This window comes from Vipera berus, assembly GCF_964194415.1.
Source record: "Vipera berus genome assembly, chromosome: 2".
NCBI lineage: Eukaryota > Metazoa > Chordata > Lepidosauria > Squamata > Viperidae > Vipera > Vipera berus.
This window is the reverse complement of record NC_138203.1, coordinates 34701636-34724729: the sequence shown is the minus strand read 5'-3', so window position 1 is coordinate 34724729 and position 23094 is coordinate 34701636.

Genomic DNA, 23094 nt, shown 5'->3' with positions numbered 1-23094 from the left:
CATATTCATGAATACCAGATGTATAGCTTGATAAAAGTTTTTTAAAAGAAGCAACGGGATCTGGGATCTGCAGGGGAGTAGAAAGACATAACGTTCTTCATGATGCAAACTGTATGATTTAGACACGTAGGTCAGATGTTAATGTGCATGTAGTCATCTGTGTCTTTCCATCATTTAGAGTAGAATAGAGCTGGAAGGGACCTTGGAGGTCTTCTAGTCCAGCCCCCTGCTCAAGCAGGAGAGCCTATACTATCTCAGACAACTGATTGTCTAGCCTCTTTTTAAAAAATCTCCAGTGATGGAGCGCCCATGATTTCTGGGGGCAAGCTGTTCCACTGGTTAATTGTCCTCACTGTCAGGAAGTTTCTCCTTAATTCCAGGTTGCTTCTCTCTTTGATCAGTTTCCAACCGTTGTTTCTTGTCCTGCCCTCTGGTGCTTTGCTGAATAGTGTGACCCCCTCTTCTTTGTGGCAGCCCCTCAAATACTGGAATACTGCTATCATGTCTCCCCTATTTCTTTTTTTTAGACTAGCCAAACCCAAGTCCTACAGCCATTCTTTGTATGTTTTAGTCTCCAGGCCTTTGATCATCTTAGTTGCTCTTCTCTGATTTTTTTCCAAACTCTAAACATCTTTTTTGTGATATGGTGACCAAAATTGGCTGCAGTATTCCAGGGTTTTATAAAGCGGTACTAATATCTTGCATAATCTTGATTCTATGCCTCTATTTATACAACCCAGGATTGTATTAGCTTTTTTGGCTGCTGCTGCACACTGCTGGTTCATGGTTAAGTGATCGTCCACTAGGACTAGGTCCCTCTCACAGTTACTGTTTTTAAGCCAGACCTTGCCCAGTCTGTACTTGTACCTTTGATTTTTCCTACCTAAATGTAAAACTTTGCTTTTCTCCACAATGAAACTCATTTTTGTTGGATAGGACTCATTGTTTAAGTTTGTCAAGATCTTTTTGGATCTTGAGTTTGTCTTCTGGGGTGTTGGCTACTTCTGCCAGTTTGGTGTCATCTGCAAATTTGATGAGTTCCCTTTTAATTCCCTCATCTAAGTCATTGATGAAGATATTGAAGAGTACTGGGCCTAAGACGGAACCTTGTGGTAACCCACTGCTTACTTCTCTCCATGTGGATGTAGTGCCATTGAGGACTACTCAGTGAGTACAGTTTGCCAGCCAGCTACAGTTTCATCTGGTGGTGATGTTGTCTATTCCACCTTTTTCTTTTTTTTTATTTAAAAGTTTTACAGTACATTTTTTAAACAAACAAAAAAAAGGAAATCCCTCCCTCCCCCTCCCCTCCCTCCCCCCCCCCCCCGACTTCCCAGAGCTGAATACAGGGTATAAACTTTACAAACTTAAGCTAAAATATGCTAACAAACTAAAATGAAACAATAAATTCTATCGCGCTTTAACTCCCCTTAAACATAACTATATTACTAACAAGTAACAAATAATTAATAATACATCATATAAAACCAATACTTATTCATATGCTAAATGAAACTTTTTAGTCCCATATTTATTCTGAATATATTCAATCCATCTTTTCCATTCCACAATATATCTCTGTTGCGATTGTTCTTTCAAATATGCTGAAATCTTTGCCATTTCCGCCAAGTTGGAAACTTTCAAAGTCCACTCTTCTATAGTAGGCAGTTCCTCCTTCTTCCAATATTGCGCTACTAAAAGTCTTGCTGCCGTAATTAGATTCAACATCAATTTAGTATCTATGACAGTAAAATCTGTAATAATACCCAACAAAAACAACTGTGGAGAAAACCTTATCTTTTTCTTAAATATCTTCTGCATGTTCCACCTTACCAAGGAGTAGGTTGTGGTCTACTTTATCCAGTGCTTTTTTTGTATAAGAAAAAGGTGCCGGAACTCACACATGTCATACAACCCGCCTTGCCTATCTTACAAGGTTCCATCCAAAAAAGGTGCCGGAACTCCGTTCTGAGTGTTCTATGAGAAAAAAAGCCCTGACTTTATCAAATGTCTTACTGAAGAGAGGGGAGGAGAGGAGAGGAGAGAGAGAGGGGAGGGGAGGGGAGGGGAGGGGAGGGGAGGGGAGGAGAGGAGAGGAGAGGAGAGGAGAGGAGAGGAGAGGAGAGGAGAGGAAAGGAAAGGAAAGGAAAGGAGAGGAGAGGAGAGGAGAGGAAAGGAAAGGAAAGGAAAGGAAAGGAAAGGAAAGGAAAGGAAAGGAAAGGAAAGGAAAGGAAAGGAAAGGAAAGGAAAGGAAAGGAAAGGAAAGGAAAGGAAAGGAAAGGAAAGGAAAGGAAAGGAGAGGAGAGGAGAGGAGAGGAGAGGAGAGGAAAGACAAAGGCCTGGAGGAACCTTTCAGAATGATCCCATCTGAATGACCAGTGAGGTTCCTAGAAGTCCTGTCAAAAGGAGACCAAGAAGAACTTTTCTACTAATAAAAATATGACACAATATGCTTTGCTTTGGCATAGATTTTGTAGTATATAACAAAATGGACAAATCTTTATGGGTAATTTGATATATTATTAAATATATATCTAATATATTTATGCTAAGCTTGTAAGCCGCCCATAGTCTTCGGAGAAGGGCGGGGTATAAATGGAAATAAAATAAAAAAATGTGAATTATATGAATTTAACCTGTTAAGTTTTAATGAATTTTTGCTCACCCTTTTATTTTTCTTATGTTTGTTATTTTGATATAATGTACAAATGAACTACATTATATACTGGAGAGCTGAATATTACCATTTTTAAAATTTTTGCTGATTGTTTTACATAATTGCTTTAAAATTGCAATAACAACATTCCATTTTAAACTGATTGTTGAATTTTAAACTTCTTCCTTCTGAAGGGGGAGTGACTATTTTCTCCCCAAAGTGATGAACTGATCTGGATGCATTTAGACAGGCAAAACTTGGAAATGAATTATATGAATTGTACATATTCCATATCGCATTGCATTGCAAATCTGAGTTGTGTTATTTTGGATACTTAATTTGCACACAACAAAGAAGCATCTTGGAGCCAATGTTCATGAAAATAAGGATTTACTGCAAACAAACATTTAATAACATATTATTTTGTGTGTTTTTCCCCATTCAGCATGCCACTTCATGTAACTGCTTAGATTTAAATGTCGCCATTCTTATTCTATCATTAACATATGTCTGGCTGGGATAGAACACTGAAAAAGTAAATGTTCCTCAAAATGCAAATACTGTTTATATAGAGGCTGCATGCTTTGAAAAGTATATTATCTTGTTTTTCCAAGCTTTTATCAGTGTAATGTTATGTTACTCAGAAGTAAGATTACTTATTATTGAGATGTTTAAGATTCTTAAACACAGATTAGTTTGTATAAGATTGCAGTCTACGTGAATTTAAAGCTCATGAAAGCCAACATAATAATCAGAGTAATAGAACACTTACCGTATTTCTATAAAATAAAACGTGGTAAAGGATCGCTTATATTTATATTTTCTGATTTTAGAACAACCCATAGGCAGAATGAATGACCTAATTTAACCCAGTCACAGCAAAAATGTGTAATTTGTTAATGGCTAACATGTCTGGCATTGGCTTTCATGGACACACAACCAAAGAAAATCCATCCCCTACATCTGATTTTGGTCTGGGTGTTAGCAATGTGAAGGCTGTAGTTACTACAGGGAGTCCTTGACTTATGACCATTTGTTTAATAACAATTCAAAGTTCTGATGCCTTGGAAAAAGTGATTTATAACTCATCTGTAAAGTTATGACTGTTGCACAACCTCCACTGTCATGTGATCTCAATTTGGATACTTGGTAACTGGCTCACATTTACAACAGTTGCAATGTCTTGCAGCCATGGGATAGTAAATCGCAATCTTCCCAACTAGCTTCTGACAAGCAGAGTCAATTGGGGAAGCTGGTGTCACGGGTGTCAAACTTGTGAGGTATCGCGATGGTTTTTGTCTTTACGGAGCCAGGGTGGGCGTGGTCTACATGTGACGCATCCTGCCTGCAGGCTGCCAGTTTGACACTCCTGGTCTATGATGATTCATTTAATGACTGAAAAAATGGTCATAAAATCAGGTCCGATCATGTAATGACATGCCTAATGACCACAATGCTTACGGAAGCGGCTCCCAACCTTTTCTATACCCTGCACCCCTAGAACGCTTCTGATATATTCTCGCACCCCTTACAAAAGTTTAGTTTTCGCACCCGCTGCAATATCCTCTCGCACCCCTGGTTGGGAACCCCTGGCTTAGGGACTGAAGTTCCAATCCCAATTGTGATAGTAAGTCGAGGACTGCCTGTACTTCAACTTAAGATCACTTTCCTCCTTGCCTTTCAAATAACCTAATGGTACCAGCATTTGTTTTAAAGAAATCAATACACAGTTTTATAGTAGAAGCTCTTGGGAGTGTTTCTAAATGAAACAACATACCTGCCATTATTATTATTATTATTATTATTATTATTATTATTATTATTATTATTATGATTATGATTATGATTATTATTATTATTATTATATTATTATTATATTTTTCTAGATCTCTCTAGGCACTGTGTAGGTAATACATATGCGTAGCATTTTGCTTTTGAAACACTGTCAGCTAGAAGTGTCACTGCTTCATGATGAGGACGGGGAAGGAAACATCAAGACAGCAGTGGAAAAACCAATTCAGGGTTGTGAGGACAGCTGAAGTTGATAGAATGGGAAGGTGGAAGCATGAAGCTAAGGTAGAACTAGTAAAATCAAGGAGCAGGGAGGAAGGCTGGGGTGGGGGAAATTCCTGAAAGGATGAGATCCTAAATGGGTGAATAATTGTGCATTCAGATGAATAGAACACAATGCAGGTTTTAATCCCATTCATTCCCCTATCTAGTAATTGGCTTCCATGAATTTGAGGCAGAGTTTGTAAGCTCAGCTTCCACTTTAGCTTTGCATTCTGCATTTGGTGCCTTTTCTGGGCCAGTACCTCCCCTTTGGAGCAATGTCTCCCTACTTCCCCCAAGATTCATCTGTTTTTCCCTCCAAGCATTGGCCCATGACAGTAAATGAGCTTTTAGGGAGGTGGAATGTATATTTGCTTGACTCCAGCTACAGGTGGCTTGAGCCACCCAGGGTTTTTTTTATTTCTGGATTTTGTTTTTTTATTATTATTCTATTATTCCTAACCAGTAATCATTTGTTGTTCATTACACCAGTTGAGCAGCTATCTAAATCTCTTAAATCAATAATATACATTCAGGTTCTGGGCAAATTACCTACTGCCCAGTCTTATCAATTTGTTATTCTGGGTATTAGATGCTTTCCAATTAGCTATACTTGCGATGAAAACAATTTTCTGAAAGCGTCCATAGCACACTCCTCAAGCTTACATGTGCCTTCTGAATAAAAAGTGTTTTTTTTTTAAAAAAATAATAATATTGATTTTAACCCTCCAGATCCCTACATCTCAGTTCTCATTTACAGCCATAGAAATGTCTAAAGGTTCGTGGCTGCTGGAATTGAATGGAAGCTGGCATGGATCCATCCTCCATTATTTAGTAGGGGGCCTCCAAATCAGGTGCCATCTCTAGATCAGCTAGAAGTTAGCATAAATAAATCCCCTCTCATCAAAACCCATTGAAGGAAAGCAGTAATAAGACAGGGACAGGGAACTGGTGATTGAGGGAAGGAAAGGATCATCTCACTTGAGACCTAGCAGATTAGGTTAGAAACCCTAATGTTCTTCTGCTACATTCAGACATTTAGCTGAACAGGTAAGAGCTTTAATGTTCCCCCATTCCGACTCACAGGCACCCTCCAAAACTGTGCTCACACTTAAGCCGAACAATTGCTTAAATGTGGGTACGCCTTTCCACATGCTCTGGAACTGTAATGCAACTGAGTACCAGACTGAATGAAGAGCAATTGACTTGAAGTAAATACTTCTTGGCTGAATAAATGAAGGTTGGAGACAATGTCAAAAGGGCTACTCTAGGAACCCATTCCTGGGCTCAAGCCCGCAGGTATTTAGGAAAATGGCAGAAGAGAGTTTGCCTCAGTTCAATGGCTTCTTCCCATTCCTCCTCTTATTGTTAAGTACTAATAGACCATGTAACCATTTACTTTTAGACCCTGTTGAGGGATAACATCTACATTGTTCAAAATGATTAAGTGTGCAGAAACAGTTGGGTGGTTCTTTGGATATCTGTAGATTTTATTTTTCATACTCTACATATCTTCGGAATCTTTATTTTCAAAAACATGTAGCCATAATGAAATTCTAGAATGAAACAAATTTGCAAAATACATTTTCTGTTTGAGATGTAAATGTTAACACCTTACATTATGCTCAGTATCATGGAAGAAATTCATTGCAGTTTCTTATTGTACATTCCTGTTGGATGAAATTACATATGTTTTTGTTGCTAAGCTGTTGATGGACTGATTAATGACTTAAGGGGAGTATTGAGTTTTATCCTGAGTGTTTAAAGAAGGATGGAAAGTATGTAGTGCAAAAACAATCTTTTTTTTCTAAGTCCCACTTCTATCATACTTATCGTTTCTTCTGGATATACAAAATGTCAAAATACCGGTATGTTTTTCTCCGCGCTTTGCTCTAATTGGAAAATTCTGCTTGACAATTGTCTTTTATTAACATCTTAAAACTATTTTTTAATTGATTATGGTTATCACTTGAAGCTTTCTTATTATCTTTAGCAAATATCCCAAGCTTTCCACAGAATTAAAAAGCAAATATTCTTAATGGGAAGCTGACAGTCAATAAATTGTAATTTCAAAACTATGACTCTTTTCGAAGTTTAACCCTGAACGTGTGTAAAATGCTTTTCTTCTGCCCTCAGAGTCCACAAGAAACTTTTCCAAAAGGATAGTTGTCAGAAAGGTTGGAAAGAAGGGCCAATAGTAAAACATTGCAGGAGCTGTAGTACACACCACAAAAGATTTTTGTTGTGACCATCTTGCCTCTATTATTTTAGCAAGTCAACACCACATGTAAAATTTAAAAGCGAGGGATAAGCTAAAGATGAATGAAAGCTGGCTAAGTTTCTGAAAGCTGGCTAAATTGTCTGCTTCTTTGTGCAGTAATAATTTATTTTGTTAGAGTAAAAGGTCTGAAGGACAAAAGTTAAAACTCAGTCAAATCACAATACTATTTTTAAATCCTAACACTAACTCAGGTTAAATACTGAAATAGCATTGGCCTGTTTATTTCAAGGCAGATTATATCAAGGCAATCCCACCATGAACCAAGCAGAGACAACCAATTGAAGTAGGGCATTCCTTTCTTATGATTTAGGAAATTAGGGACATTCCTTGTTTAATTCTTGTTTGTTGCTATAAAAGAAAAGGCCATACAGCCCTATAATATGGATTTAGATGTAGCTGAGAACAAATTAACAACTGATATTGTTTTCATTTGTCTGAGAGAATTGGAATTAAATCTCTGTGTCTGAGTGGGTTGTGGCTGGATACGACTGTTTATTTTGAATGATAAACTATCTTTATAACCCTCAAAATTATCAATATAGATTATTGGTTTATCTTATAAAAATTCAATGATTATTAGAAGAATTGAGTATTGTATAGAGCTAGAATTTTATTTTTCTGCCCAGTATTTTTTCTTTATCCAATGTGTCATACCAAACTCTATTTTAGCTACAACTGCATTAGGAACCTAGGATTCTGCCTCCTACTGAATTAAACCAGAATCCTAGAGACCAATGCTATCAGTGCTGACTGGCTGTGGATTTCCAATGTTTGAGATAGGAAGTCTCCACAGCATTAATGGAAATTGCAGGGACTAATCCTAAGGTACTTTGCATGCAAGGTTTGTGCTCTGTGATGGAGTTACAGCTGTCTTGGAAACACTGAATCAAGGAACTCACTCAGGCCTGACTGGAAGAAATCTTTCTCAGACTTTTGCCTTTCTTTCCCTTTCTGTTGTTGTTGTCACTTTAACAAGTAATAACATACCCTTTACTTTTGGCCCATAACCTATGTTTGCTGTTCCCATCCTGTTCCCAGTCCATAAAAAAACCTTGAATTGCCATTAGTCATACTTTTTCCAATTAGAACCATAAGGGCTGCCCTTGAAGAACACCTGGAGGCTTCAACTGGTGCAAAATGCGGCCGTGCGGGTGCTTATGGGAGTATCTCGGTACTCCCATGTTACACCACTCCTGCGCGAGCTGCATTGGCTTCCGGTTACCCTCCGAGTGCGATTCAAGGTGCTGGTAATAACCTTTAAAGCCCTGCATGGCTTAGGCCTGGGGTACTTGCGAGACCACCTGCTGCCATTGTCAACCTCCCATCGCCCAGTTCGCTCCCACAGAGTTGGCCTCCTCAGGGTTCTCTCGGCCAGGCAATGCCGGCTGGTGACCCCCAGGGGGAGAGCCTTCTCTGTGGGCACGCCAACCCTCTGGAATGAACTGCCTCCGGAGCTGCGGACGGCCCCTGACCTTCGGTCCTTCCGCCGTGACCTGAAGATGTGGTTGTTCCAACAAGCGGGCCTGGACTGACTACGATTTTTAATTAGGCTTTTACTGGGTTAAATTGTTTTGTAATTTTGTATTTATTGTTTAATTCTCTTTTATTTTTTTTACTCTATGTTTTTTTAATTTTTATTGTTGTGAGCCGCCCTGAGTCCTCAGGGAGAAGGGCGGCATATAAATTTAATAAAATGAAAAAATGAAATGAAAGGTTGGAAGGGAACTTCTAGTCTGATACCCTGCCCAGTGCAGGAATCCTCATACCATTTTAGACAAAAAGGCTATCAGGGCTTTACTTGGAAAACCTCCAGTGATGGAGCACCATACCTTCAGAAGGCTGGCTGTTAATAAGCTCCCACAGTCAGAAATTCCTCCTTAGTTTTCTCCTGAATCTTTCACTGTAAAGCTGTACCTACTGGTTGTTGCCTTATTCTCAGATGCTCTGGAGAATCAATCTATGCCTTCTTCCTTGTGATATCCCTTCCGATATTAGAAGACTATCATGTCTCCCCTGAGCCTTCTCTTCTTTAAACTGAACATACTAACCTCTGGTCCCAGTGACTGACCCAGGTTGGATCCTCAGCATACCAAGTTCCTTCAATCCTTCTTTGTAGGATTTAGCCTGTAAGCCCCTTACCATCTTTGCTGCTCTTTCCAGTTCCTTAGCATTCTAAGGCAGCCCTCAGTTTATGGCAGCAATTGGGATCAGAACTTCTGTGGCTAAGTAATGCAGTCATAAAGTGCAATGTCACCTAGCAACACGTCCCTGTTGTTATTGTAACTCTGGGATGCACATGATCATGTTGTGCGTAGAGGTTGGAGTCCTAGGCAAGCAGACTGGTGGGTGAGACCACCAAGTTTGTCTGTGTGTGTGTGTGCGTGTGTGTGCGCGCATGCGCGCCTGCAGGGAGGAGAGGGGCATGTTCTGCAGGCAGATGCAATGGAGTGATAAAGCAGAAATTGGAGCAACTTGTGACCTTCTTCTGATTTTCCCATTGACTTTGCTTAGGGGAAGCCGGCAGGGAAGGCTGCAAATGTCCATCATGTGATGAGAGATGCAGCAATCGTCATAATTGCAAGCTGATTGCCAAGTGCCTGAATGGCGATTATGAGATCATGGGGACACTGTGAGAGCTGCAGCTTCACAGACCCAGTCATAAATCTCTCGTTCCATTCAATCGTATTTTTGAATATACACTGAATGAGTATATAACATGAGAACTATCTGTATTATTAAATCACTATTATCACAGCTTTTTGGTACATAAAATTGGCAATGCTTTACCATTCATTTATCTTAGAGATGAAATTAATTAACCTGTGCTGGGTATGATCATAGGGAAGTTTTTTAGGGCCAGTTTAAGCTGCAGCATATGAAGCTGTGTCGATGCCCCAGGAAAGTGAGGGCCCACAAGTACAGTAGGGTACTGAAGGGTTATGGCTGAGGGTTATTGCTGAGCAAGGAAGAGGCCATGGTTGCCTGCCTTTGTCACTTCACCCCCAAAGTGAGAACTTGCCATTTTGCTCCTGTCTCCTTTCAGAAGGAAAATGGAATCTGAAATGGTCTTCATTATGTCAGTGGGAAAACAAGTGAACTGCAGCTTGGAATAGATAGGGAGAGGGTAAGCCAGAACTTAACCAATTTAAAGGAATTTAAGTCTACAGGACCAGATAGATTACATTCCAGGGTACTGAACAAATTAGAACCAGTCACAGAACAACTCTCAGTAATCTCTGGGAACTTTGATAAGATAACCTTGTCATATATTTTTTTTTACTGTGAGCACAATGGCACACATCAAAAATGAAATTTAGTTGCCCGCTCTCAGTGAAACACATACATGACACACACCTAAACATACTATATACAACATATGTATAGACCCACACCCCTACATATACATAATAAATATTAAATACTGTCCATCTTGAATATATAACAGAAGACTGATGGGAAACCCAATGTTATCCTTACCTTCACAAAAGGGGAGAAAGGAGGACCCAGGAAATTGTCAGTTTGACATTTAAATTAAACAAGGAGGAGAGTGCAACACTTGGGTTGAAACTTAACATTAAGAAAACCAAGATCATGGCATCTGGCCCTCTCAATTCCTGGCAAATAGATGGGGAAGAAATGGAGGTAGTGACAGATTTTATTTTCCTGGGCTCCAAGATCACTGCAGATGGGGACTGTCATCAAGAAATTAAAAGACGCTGGTTAATTGTATATTATGCATAATTTTTATTTAGAATATGATTATTGTAACTATAATCCTGTATTTAGCTCTGGGAAGTGGGGGGGGGGAAGTGGGTGGGTTTGGGGTGGGAGGGATTTGGGGATATATTGTAAAATTTTGTTTTTGTAAAACTCTTTAATAAAAAAAAATTAAAAGACGCTTGCTCCTTGAGAGGAAAGCCATGGCAAATCTAGACAGCACACTAAAAAGCAGAGACATCACCCTGTCAACAAAAGTGCGTATAGTCAAGGCTATGGTCTTCCCAGTTGCAATGTATGGCAGTGAAAGTTGGACCATAAAAAAGGCTGAGCACCAAAGAATTGAGGCCTTTGGTACTGGAGAAGACTCCTGCGAGTCCCTTGGACTGCAAGGCGATCAAACCGGTCAGTCCTAGAGAAGATCAACTCTGACTGCTCTTTAGAAGGCCAGATCCTGAAGCTAAAACTCAAATACTTTGGCCACCTAATGAGAAGGAAGGACTCACTGGAGAAGAGCCTAATGCTGGGAAAGATTGAGGGCAAGAGAAGAAGGGGACGACAGAGAATGAGTTGGCTGGATGGAGTCACTGAAGCAGTAGGCGTGAGCTTAAATGGACTCTAGAAGATGGTAGAGGACAGGAAGACCTGGAGGAACGTTGTCCATAGGCTCAGACACGACTTTGCAGCTAACAACAACATATTCCTGAGGACTTGGATAGGCATGCTGCAATTAACATCATGGGTTTGTCACCAATAAATCATGGCAGGCTAATCTCATTTCCTTTGATGGAATTACTATCTTAGCAGATCCGGATAATTCACAGCCATAATATATGAGGAACACACAATATCTATGGCAGGAACCATGTGAATGAGGAAAGCAGCCTCCTGCCATTACAATGAGCCCTGAATGCTAACTCCAGAGGAACCCAATGCCACAGAAAGATGCCCAAGGAGAACTGTAGCCTTTAACAAACACTTCGCGTTGCACTTTAAGGCATACTATAGTTTGGTTGAAGGGACGTGGTGGCTCAGTGGGTTAGGACGCTGAACTTGTCGATTGGAAGGTCGGCAGTTTGGCGAGTCGAATCCCGAGTGCTGCGTAGCAGAGTGAGCGCCTGTTACTCGTCCCAGCTTCTGCCAACCTAGCAGTTCAAAAGCACGTAAAAATGCAAGTAGAAAAATAGGGACCACTACGGTGGGAAGGTAACAGCGTTCTGTGCGCCTTTGGCGTCTAGTCATGCCGGCCACATGACCACGGAGACGTCCTCGGACAAGCGCTGGCTCTTCGGCTATGAAACGGAGATGAGCACCGGCCCCTAGAGTCGGAAACGACTAGCACGCATGTGCGGGGGGAACCTTTACCTTTTACCTTTTTATAGTTTGGTTTGGGCTTAGCTTGGTTGGGTGGATCCAAATTATCTCCTATGAAGTAACCCTAGGGTTATTACCTCCCTAGCTACTATCTAAGGCAACTACTTCCTATTCTCCTTCATAGAAGTACAAGAACACCTATGACTTATACTCGCATCCTGACCCTTAGCTATCATGTGGTTTACCTCCACCCTAGTGGTTTTCTTCCATTTGCCCCCATGAACTGCAGACATTCTACAGGGGTCTTCAAACTTGGCCCTTTTATGACTTGTGGACTTCAACTCCCAGAATTCCTCAGCCAGCAATTCTGGGAGTTGAAGTCCACAAGTCATAAAAGGGCCAAGTTTGAAGACCACTGTTCTAAAACAAAAGGGGCACCACCAATTCTTGGCCTGCCCCGCCTAGCTGCAAACCGCTTGAGCCACAGCAAGCAGCACTCCCCAAAACAGAGCCTGGTGGCTCTGGCGCAGCGAGGGGTCCCTCCTGTCCAAGGCTGGCGCTGCAACCTTCGGGGATCCAGGCTCTGGCCAGGCCCCGGAGCGCCCTTCTCTCTTCTTTCTTCCTTTCCCGGGCCGACTACAAATCGATAGAGGACTCTCTGTTTGGTTTGGCAAAAGTGAGTAATTTGGGTTAGAAAACGATGAAATTCAACCCCGAAGGATTCCGCCCAAATATTTAGTTAAAGTAACCCTGTGGGTTAATAAACTAAACAGAGAGGCAGCCCCAGCAAACCTGCCGCAATGAAAACCAGCCTGAGTAAACGAAGGGAAGTTTATAAGAAGCCGGGAGAAGGCGGCGGCGGCGCGGCAGGCGAGGTTAATGGGAAGCAGGTGAGAGGCGGCGGGGGAGGCGCCACCTCCCAGGCGCGCCCAGGTTCACACCAGCCGCCCCAGATTCCTCAGCCGCGGCCCGGAACGCCGAGCCCACCCGCTTCCCTGGCTCGCCCGGTTCGACCCGGTCCGGGATAGGCCGCGACGCCAAGGAACCCGGTGGGCCTCGAGAAAGAAACAAAAAACACCACCTCCCCGTCCACAGCTGCTTCCGCGTCCTTTGACGGTCGCAAAAGGAGCGGTTGGGAAAGGCCGCCCTATCCGGGCCGTTAAATCTCCCTTCCCGCCAACGTTTATTTTGCTTATTGGCCCTGAAAAAAGTATTTCTCGCTCCCGCACGATACAAAGGGCTTTTCCGTTCCTTCTCCCATTCCCAGAGCCGTATATGCAAAAGTGATCTGTGGACCTTTGGTCCCCTTAGGGTCGTTTTAAATCAGGGGTCTGTCTGCCACCTTGACAAGTTTTTAAAGACTTGTGGACTTCAGCTCCCAGAATTCCTCAGCCAGCTATTCTGGCAGCTGATCTCCACAAGTCTTAAACTTGTCAAGGTTGCAGACCCGTTTTAAATGGAAAAAGCGATTGAAAGGAGGGCTGGCCCTATTCTTAAAGGGAGGAGAGAGAAATCAATATCAATGGGAGAAACTGACATTTTTCCTTCTCTTTCTGCCCTTTCTACCGGCATGCTTGTTTCCTGCGTTTCGCAGATGTTGCATTTTTTTCTTTTTTAACCCAAATTGAAGGTCGGTGGCAGCTCTGCCTCGAAGAAGTCTACCTACCGGTGACATATTTCCAACAGCAATTTGCTCCTACCGGTAGTAATAAAGTATATTTTAATTATGTATTTTGTGGGTTTTTTATATATAATGCTTAATAGACTACAGTATATAGTAGTATAAACTTATTTTTATATGGCCTGGGAAACCAAAAAATTCGTGTGACTCGATTTATTGTGTAGCTATGGTGTTCTGAAACCGAAGGCTGAGAAACAGAACAATCAACTCTGAAAACTGGAGCCGACCACAGCTTTCTCACTCTCTTTCTATCTCCTCTTTGCTCCCGGTCATAGACACAGAGTAATACGCTCCTCACAAATGCAAGTACTAGAGCTGGTTCCAGCGATAGCATTAATTAGAGCCATTTGGGTCTGATAAGACGCCATCAGGCTAGAAACCAGGAGTCTCTGAATTATAATCCTGCTTTCGGGGCTGGGTGACTTTGGGCTAGGGCAGGGGTCTTCAAACTTGGCCCTTTTATGACTTGTGGACTTCAACTCCCAGAATTCCTCAGCCAGCCTGGCTGAGGAATTCTGGGAGTTGAAGTCCATAAGTCATAAAAGGGCCAAATTTGAAGACCCCCTGGGCTAGGGACTCTTTCTCAGCCAATCCCACCGCACGAGGTTGTTATGGGGAGAATAAGGAGGAGGGAACATTGAGGTCGGGGAGATGTATATGTATGTAAATACGACTCTCATGAAATGACACTTCTGATGGAACGCCAACAGGGAAAATTTTTCTCCCTCCCCAAACCAAAAGCAATTCTCCTTTCACCTGGCGGAAGATCCTAATCCTGATGCCACTTGCTTTTCTCTTCTAGATAAAATTGGTACTAAGCGGGAATTGTGGGGCGGCTGAGCTGGGATGAAACCCAGCATGACACCTCGTTTTCTTCTTCACTTTATGGAGTTCTTGGAGCTTCCTCAGAGTAAACAAATAGAGCAGGGGCTTTGCTCTGAAGGCCGTGTTCCTACCGAACTAGGCGGGTCTAGTACAAGACATTAATCTTCGCTTTGGTCCAGTGTAAATCAAACTAATTAGTAGAAATTCCTAGAATGGATGGTTCCACCTGAGGATTTGTTTATTTCTTTGTCCGTTAAAATGTCCCAGTTGGATGGCAATTTTGGCAAGGCTTTAAGGGTTGCTTCTGAACCCGATGCGTTGGGGGGGGGGACCGCCTTGGAACTCGCGTTGCTTCTCGGCCCACGCAATTTGCCTCGTTTTGCGTCTTACTAGAAGGAATTCACGGAAGAGCTGACTCCGCCTTACCGTGATTTCTGATATCTCGGGGCATGTCCTCCGCTCTTCCCCTCTCAATTTTGGGGTCTTCATGAGTAGATGGCAGATTTCCTCTCACGAAACTTGGTTCTTCTAAAGAACAGGCGGGAACTCCAATGGATTTGGTGCGAAGGGAAGTGTTTAATTTCACACTAAAAGAGGGCAGCCAGGAAAACCCTTGGCTGGAGCTTCATCAGAAAGCCCCCCCAAAGTTTAAATCAGAGACTTCGCGGTCGCGGCGAGACCTGGCATTTTCTCACGGAGCTGGCGAAGTTTGCAAATATTTCCAATTAATTGACTTTTGATGTACAGGGGTTAAGAAGTTCGCGCTCAATGCCGAGCCTTTTCTTTCAATTTCAAATGGCAGCAGGGAGAGAGAGGAGTGTTGGATTTGAGTAGCGCCGATTAATTCGCAGCGAATCGGGGCTAGGGGATCGAGTGGCGGTTGGAGATGGTGGCTTTTCAGTCTTGCGCATCTCGGAGGCGTTAGGTTTTCCCTTCATCCATAAGAAACGGGAGATAAACGTCCTTTGTAGCCTAATGGCAAAGGTCCCAACGAGGAGCGACTACGTTAACATTCACTGGCCTCCGGTACCAAGGAAGTAATCGAGACTGACTTTCAAGCTAATTGTCAAGGAGGAGACAGAACGGAGGACCCAGGCTGGGGTGAATTATTTGGCGACCCCACCCTTCTCCCACTTGGAACGGTGAGCAATTGTGAACCTAGAATAACAACAACAACAATTATTATTATTATTATTATTATTTTATTATTATTATTTAGATAACAAGCAATCCAAGGATCGTCTTTGGGTCTCTGATTCGGAAAATTCAGACCGCCTCTACCCAGGGCCTTTGGGGCTGCCTCGCAGCAGAACCTGGACCTTGAGAGGTGTCGGCAGGGAGGGCTGGAAGACAGGTTCGGCGTCCAGCCGTTTTCCCCGCTTGGCAGGGCGTGGTCTTAAGACTGGGACTCGGAATCCCCAGTGAAGCTCGAACTTCAGCCAGTCCCTTGTCTGAGCCGAACCTTCCTCGCAGGATTGTTGTGGACGTAACGTGTGTGGCCTTGTGCTGCCAGAGGAAAAGCGAGACCTAAAGGACTGCTGGGAGCATTCCTAGCCTTCTGTTTGCAACTGCGTTGGGAACCCCCTTCCTTGCGTGCGTGTGTGACTGAAAGGAAGGAGGGAGAGGCTGTTTGGGGTGGACGCCACCCACAGAGCCAGAAGGCGGGGGAGAAGGGTAAAGAAAGCAACGTCGAGGAGCGGGCAAAACGCGGGACATTTATCTATCAATTGCCCGACAACACAAAGCGGATTTAAGAGGCGTTTGAAAAGAATGCGCCCTGAATGGTTACTATTCAATTTGTCCCTTTATTCCCCGCTGCTCCTGGAATTGAGATCAGAAGAAAAAGTGAAACCACATGCCCGGGGTCAGCGGGATCAGGGAACCACCGCAGACAGCAAAGGCGCAGGGAGCTTGAAGGCGACGGCGAGCGAGAGCAGAAACCCGGCTTGCCATCGCCTGCGCCCCGTTACAGGAGATGCGGCGCGCAAAACCCGCGGAAGTGGCCGCTGCCATGAGCCCGAGGCGCGGCCTGCCTGCCTGCCTGCCAACCAGTCGGACTCGACTGGCCTAGGTAGCGATCCGCTTCCGTTTTTCTTCACCCCAAAGTATTCACGTGGAGGTTTCCGCAGGTGTGGTCAAAAAAGTCAAGATGGCTCTGCTGATTTTTATGTGCGTCGGGAAGAGCTTTGATCGCCCTGTCGTGACTGCCATCCTGACTTTTTTGACCACACCTGCGGACTCCTTCACGAAGGCGGGGTAGTAATAGAGACCTGCGGGATTCGTGTCAAGGGAGAGTTCCCGATGCAGCCTTCAGCATCCAGAGCTTGTCGCAGGAGAGCGCGGCCGTAGTTAAAGCAGGCGCTGCCGTCCTCAAACCCGATCGATTACGCGTAGGATCCCTTTCTGCTTCCCCCAACGAATTGCGCAGGTGCCCGCCGCCTCGGGGCGGAATCCTGCGCAGGCAGACCGACTGCGCTCTCCCGCTGGAGCCGCCTTCGGGCGGAAAGATCAGTGGCCCGCGCGTGTACAGACCGCGGCGGCTCCTGGAGCGCGCCAGCCCCAGATTGGATCTTTCACAAAGGATCGGGACAGATCCCTTGCACAGCGACAGAAGCGACTTGCTTTCAGTCCCGCCAGCGCCCTGAACCTCGACTGCTTTTGCCACCAAATGAGAAACTCTTCTCCCTTTTTGCATCTTCAGTATAGAAAATTTTCGCAAGAAGTTTGCTTTTTCGAAGATTTGCTTGAGGCAGAGCCCGCCTCCCTCAGAGCGCTTCATCTCTTGAATTTTTGCCAAAAGAAAAGCAAAGGCCCAAGAGCCTGGGCAGAATGAAATCTGGCCGCCATATCTTGGGTATCAGGGCTAGGCCTTAATTAAAACGATGTCTCATGTTTGGATGAAGGACTGTTGAAAAGGTTCTTTAAAATCTGAATGGATTTCTTTTGAACACTAATTAAAGATCCTTGGAAGCAATTTCATCACATTTGCTTGCAAAGAATTAAACATAATAAACGTCTGGTAACACCTTTTAAGATTAACCAATTTTTATTTTATGGCATTAGCTTTCATAAGCTCAATTTACTTAATCAGATGCATCAGGTGACTGATGTAGAATTAAGATTGGTAGGGGTGGGAGGGGGAGGGGAAGACAGGAAAGTACTAACACAGATGAAGGTTCCATCAGAGATAGATTAATAATACACCATCAATTAATAATTGTGTTAAAAATTCCTTCCTATAATGCCCACAAGGAATTAAAATGAACCTGGTGGTTGTAGTCAGAGCTGGGATGTCAGCCAAGCACAAATCAATTGCTTAGCTACAGCAAGGAATACTGTAGTCACAACTTTCAGAGAAGTCAAAGATGCTTGAGGAAAAAGCAAGATGAATGCTCTTTCCCACAACCCTATCAATATCGAAGAATTAAAATGGGTATGCCTCTTCATCATAAAACAAGCATTGGAATACTATCTCAGATATCTGTAGGACCAGAGCACTGTTGCCTCTGGCATATGGAGTTTTAACATTTTTAATTCTTATATGCTATTTTTATATTTTTTAATTTTATTCCACACCTCCCAGAGTTTCTCTCTAAGGGAGATGAGTGGTCAAAATGCAATAAATAAATAACCCATTAAATATTAACATTCAAAATAAAAAAGAAATATATATCTGCAATGAGTTTTGTGCCAAACAGCACAACCAAAACTCAAAGAGGGAAATATTCTGGGAGTTGAAGTCCAGAAGTCATAAAAGGGCCAAGTTTGAAGATCCCTGCTTTAAATGAAGTCTGGTCACAGGTTTGCTCCCTTTGGGCTCAGGACACAGTAAAGTATAGTGTCCCCATGCAAATGAGAGCTGGAATATGTAGGTGGAAAGGAATAGGGGAGTGGGGCTTATTCTCACTTCTGTTCCACATAGCATTGACTCAGACCTTCCTTTGGAAGCAAGAAACTCCTACAAGCAAGAAGGAAGCCTACAATTTAATTAATTAAACCTAGACTCCTGTCCTTGAGTCTGGGCAAGTCACAAATCATAACATAAAAACCGGTGCAAGCCCCAATCAAAATCCTAAACCAGTGTTTCCCAACTTGAACAACTTCTAGAGGTTTGGATTTCAGCTCCCAGAATTCTTAATCCCATGGCTCAGAATTCTGGGAATTGCTTTACCTATCTGAAAATTGCCCAGAAGAGGGAAAGTCTAAAGAAGCTAAGGATACATTTCTCTCTCTCCCTCCTTCTCTCCTCCCCCTTTTTTAATTAACTGTGATTTCTGTATTTTACATGTTGATCTATGACTGAATAAAGATTTGATTGATTGAAAGTAAGGATATGACTAAATACACATCAAAGATAGCCAAGGAGAAAAGGGAAATGTGGGCCTCTGTGAGACCACAATGACCTGGTGTTCCCTGTCCATACAAGATTTGAGTATGCTCAAATTCTTCTCCTGACTGCTTCCAAGGCAGATATATTTATAGTAGAAACCAATATGGCTTTAGCACCTTTCCTCCCTGCTGTGAACCCCCCCCCTTACCAAAAGGAAGAAAGACCTCTGGTTGGGTTCTGCAAGGAGAGAAGGCTTCTCAGTTCAAGGGGCTGATTTGTTCAGAGCCTGCTTGCCTCCTCGTCTTTAAAAAAATGAGTTCTCTTCCACCATGGAGGTGTTGAAACCTCTTGTCTGGCTTGTCAACAACTGTTTTGCTCCTTGAAGAAAGACACCAAGTTGAACTGAATTCATGTGCTGACAAAGTAGAGAAAAAGACATTTCACACCTTGAAGGGGTTGGAAAGACAGATGCTTTTGGAGCAGGATCTCCAAGCAGGAGCCCTCTGAATATGCTAGCACCAAGCCCCCATAATCCTCAGGAGTACCTAACTAAAGCCTTTACCCCTTGATGGTAAAGTCAACCAGCTAATGGCGCCAATCTTTCCATTCCAGGAGGAATGCCCAGACTGAATGCCATTTATTCTCTAGGATAGGAGTTGAGTTCATTGAGGGTCATAGGTATACAGTTATGTGTCAATTGTTAAATAAACATGGACAGGATCCAACTGAAAAATTGCAGCTTGTTTCATGTTTTCCTCTCCGCTCTTGGATTAGAGGTTTTCTTGGTTTTGAGGGATCCTACTAGAAGCATTAGAGTGAAACTGAAAGCTCCCTCGAGATGCCCGATGGTCAGCTCTCCAGCAACCTTGATCTCTTTTGTTGTTATTATTAAATCTAGCTGAGAGCAACCAAGCCTGTCCAAAGCGCCTTTACTGCTAACTCCGGAATCTTTTCGCTTAGACGCCTTTCTATCCATTCCAACAGTTACAATTCATTAAGTGACCGCGATATCCTCGCGATCTGTGTGTTCTGTGTGAAGAATATAACGCCAACACACTTTACTGTCTAGTTCAGGGGTAGGCAACCTCGGCTCTTTTATGACTCATGGACTTCAACTCCCAGAATTCCTGAGTCAGCATAGCTGACTCAGGAATTCTGGGAGTTGAAGTCCATGAGTCATAAAAGAGCCGAGGTTGCCTACCCCTGGTCTAGTTTGTGAGCGGCGGGCAAACAGCGGCGCCCACCGAAATCTCTGCCCCAAGCAGGACCACGTGAGCGTGGAGGCCTCAACGTCGCGACGCAGCTGGACCCGCCTCCTCCCGTCGAGCGCGCGCTGGGTTTCCAGCGGACCGTCAAGCGCGAGGAGGCGGGTGAGGGGTGGGCGAGCTCTCCCCGCCAGGCGCACGCCGAAGCCCGAGCAAACGCGAAGCCGGAGAGAACCCAGGATAGCCTGGCCGGCGGAGGAGGCTCCAGTCCTATCATTCTTTGATTCCATGGTTCTATGAAAACCTGAACAAGTCCAAGACTATATGATTAAATGGATGCCAAATATGAACATATGGGTGCAAAGTGGGAATTTCACTGGGAAAAGAATTTAAAATTTATACTTGAATTTTATACTCGGAGACTCTGGCGCAATATTTTTTTTTTTTGTTGTTGTTGTTAGCTGCGAAGTCGTGTCCGACCCATCGCGACCCTATGGACAACATTCCTCCAGGCCTTCCTGTCCTCTACCATCTTCTGGAGTCCATTTAAGTTCACGCCTACTGCTTCAGTGACTCCATCCAGCCACCTCATTCTCTGTCGTCCCCTTTTTCTATTGCCCTCGATCTTTCCCAGCATTAGGCTCTTCTCCAGTGAGTCCTTCCTTCTCATTAGGTGGCCAAAGTATTTGAGTTTTAGCTTCAGGATCTGGCCTTCTAAAGAGCAGTCAGGGTTGATCTCCTCTAGGACTGACCTTGGAGTCCAAGGGACTCGCAGGAGTCTTCTCCAGCACCATAGTTCAAAGGCCTCAATTCTTTGGCGCTCAGCCTTTCTTATGGTCCAACTTTCACTGCCATACATTGCAACTGGGAAGACCATAGCCTTGACTATACGCACTTTTGTTGACAGGGTGATGTCTCTGCTCTTTAGTGTGCCGCCTAGATTTGCCATGGCTTTCCTCCCCAGGAGCAAGCGTCTTTTAATTTTAATTTTTTTTACTACTGATATATCACTCTGAACCTGATTGCCAAAATGAGTAATTCTCTTTCTAAAAAAATACTGGAACTGTAATGAACAGATTTTGTCGATATGTGGGTAGGTAGCAGTGTTGTAAAACTCAGCAAAACTGAAAAATAATCCGTTTGTAGAATGGAACAAATTCTGAAAAATCTCATTCTATCCTGAAATATATATTTTTTATTAAATTTCACTAAACCATTATGTTCTATCAAAATACACTGAACTGGCGTTGTATATGTTAACAGTTGCAAACCCCCCCCCTCCCACCTTCTTAACTCAGTGCTCCTAATCCAAGCTATGCTTGAATTTCTTTGCAGTGAAATGAGACTGGTAAAGGAACATCTTTGATTTGAGCCATGCTTCATCTCAGATGATGGAGACAACTGAGTTTGCTTGAGTTCATAGTGATTGGGAATTTCACTCTAGGAAGTGAGTTTTGCAACCTCGATAGAAGATACTATTTGATTCCCACCTATAGATCCCAATTCAAAATTAATGAAATAAATTTAAAGCACTTTACTGATTTATAAGGTCACAGTAACATGAGCCCTGATGGCTCGGTGGTTAGAATGCAGTATTGCAGTCTAACTGCTGACTGCCAGGAGTTCAATTCAGATCAGCTATTTGGTGATGAGTGGTGCAGTGGAGCCAAAAATTAGACTCTTCAACTCATATTTTTTTTGTTTGGCAACTGCCTCCCCTACTCCCCACCACCACAAAGTTTTCTTAGCAGCATTTTTCAGAAGTGGCTTGCCAGTTCCTCCTTCCTAGGGAATGACTGGCCCAAAGCTATCCAACGGGCTTTATGGATAAGGGAGGACTAGAATTTAGCCTCTCCTGCATTTTAGCCTGAACCCTTAGCCACTATGCCGATATGGGAGTTTCCTCAAGAGTAGGAGTTCTGTTAACATAATATATCTTGCTTAGAGAGGGCTGTAAAGCACAGTGAAATGGTATATAAGTCTAAGTTCTATTGCTTTTTAAAGCCAACTTGTTTCTCAGCCTCATTGATAATTAATTTTTCCACTTTTTATTTCATTTACTTATTTATTTATTTATTTTATTTTAATTCTATTTATATCCCGCCCTTCTCTGAAGACTCAGGGCGGCTTACATATTACTTTAGTTTAATTTAAATACATCAGTAATTATCCCAAAAGCATGCAGTGTTGAAACAATGGTGTTTCATGTCATTGTTACGATGATTGCTGCTATATTACGCTTTGTCCATGATCAAAGTATTATTTTTCATTATTTAAATTGTGATCACACCAATAATAATATTGTAGTGGGAAAGTTCATCTTCAGGCTAGCTTTGTTCCTTGACCACAGCTGCATCTTATTAGATAAACTTCTTTTTTGCATTAATTTATTTAAGATATATCCACTTGCTTGGGAATAAGTTAGGTGGAAAAAGGATTTCTATTTACTTGTACTCCTAAGTGTTTCCCAATGCTTAGATGCTGTTGGATTCTTGGACTATGATTACAGAATAACCAAATAAAAGAGTTGGAAGGGACCTTGGAGGTCTTCTGGTGCAACCCCTTGCTCAAGCAGGAGCCACCATACCATTGCCTAATGACTCTCCGGATTTGGATAGTACTTTTGTTGATTCCTGATTTTGGGATTGTTTTTAGTTTCTACTGTCATTGACTGCATTCATCACTCTACTATCAAAGTAAAATGCTGACTGGAGTCCATCTACTTTATGGGAACTTGGGAATGACTCTAGGCTGGAACAGGACTGTTCCTTCCTGAGGGACTATATATGTGTTCCGCCTCCAAATTATTTTAAAACTGTTTTATGAATGTATTTCTTTCTGTCTGGCTTAATTTTTTCTTATTTCCATATTTGCTACCTATCCATTCCCATGGGTACTGTATTCTCTTCTTAACTAGAGTATTAATAGCTAAAATAATTGATTAAGATGGAGAAGAACAAAGCCTGAGGTCAAACGTCTGCCACGGATATTTAGTGGATGATTTGCTGATTTTATCATGATTTCTCAGTCCAA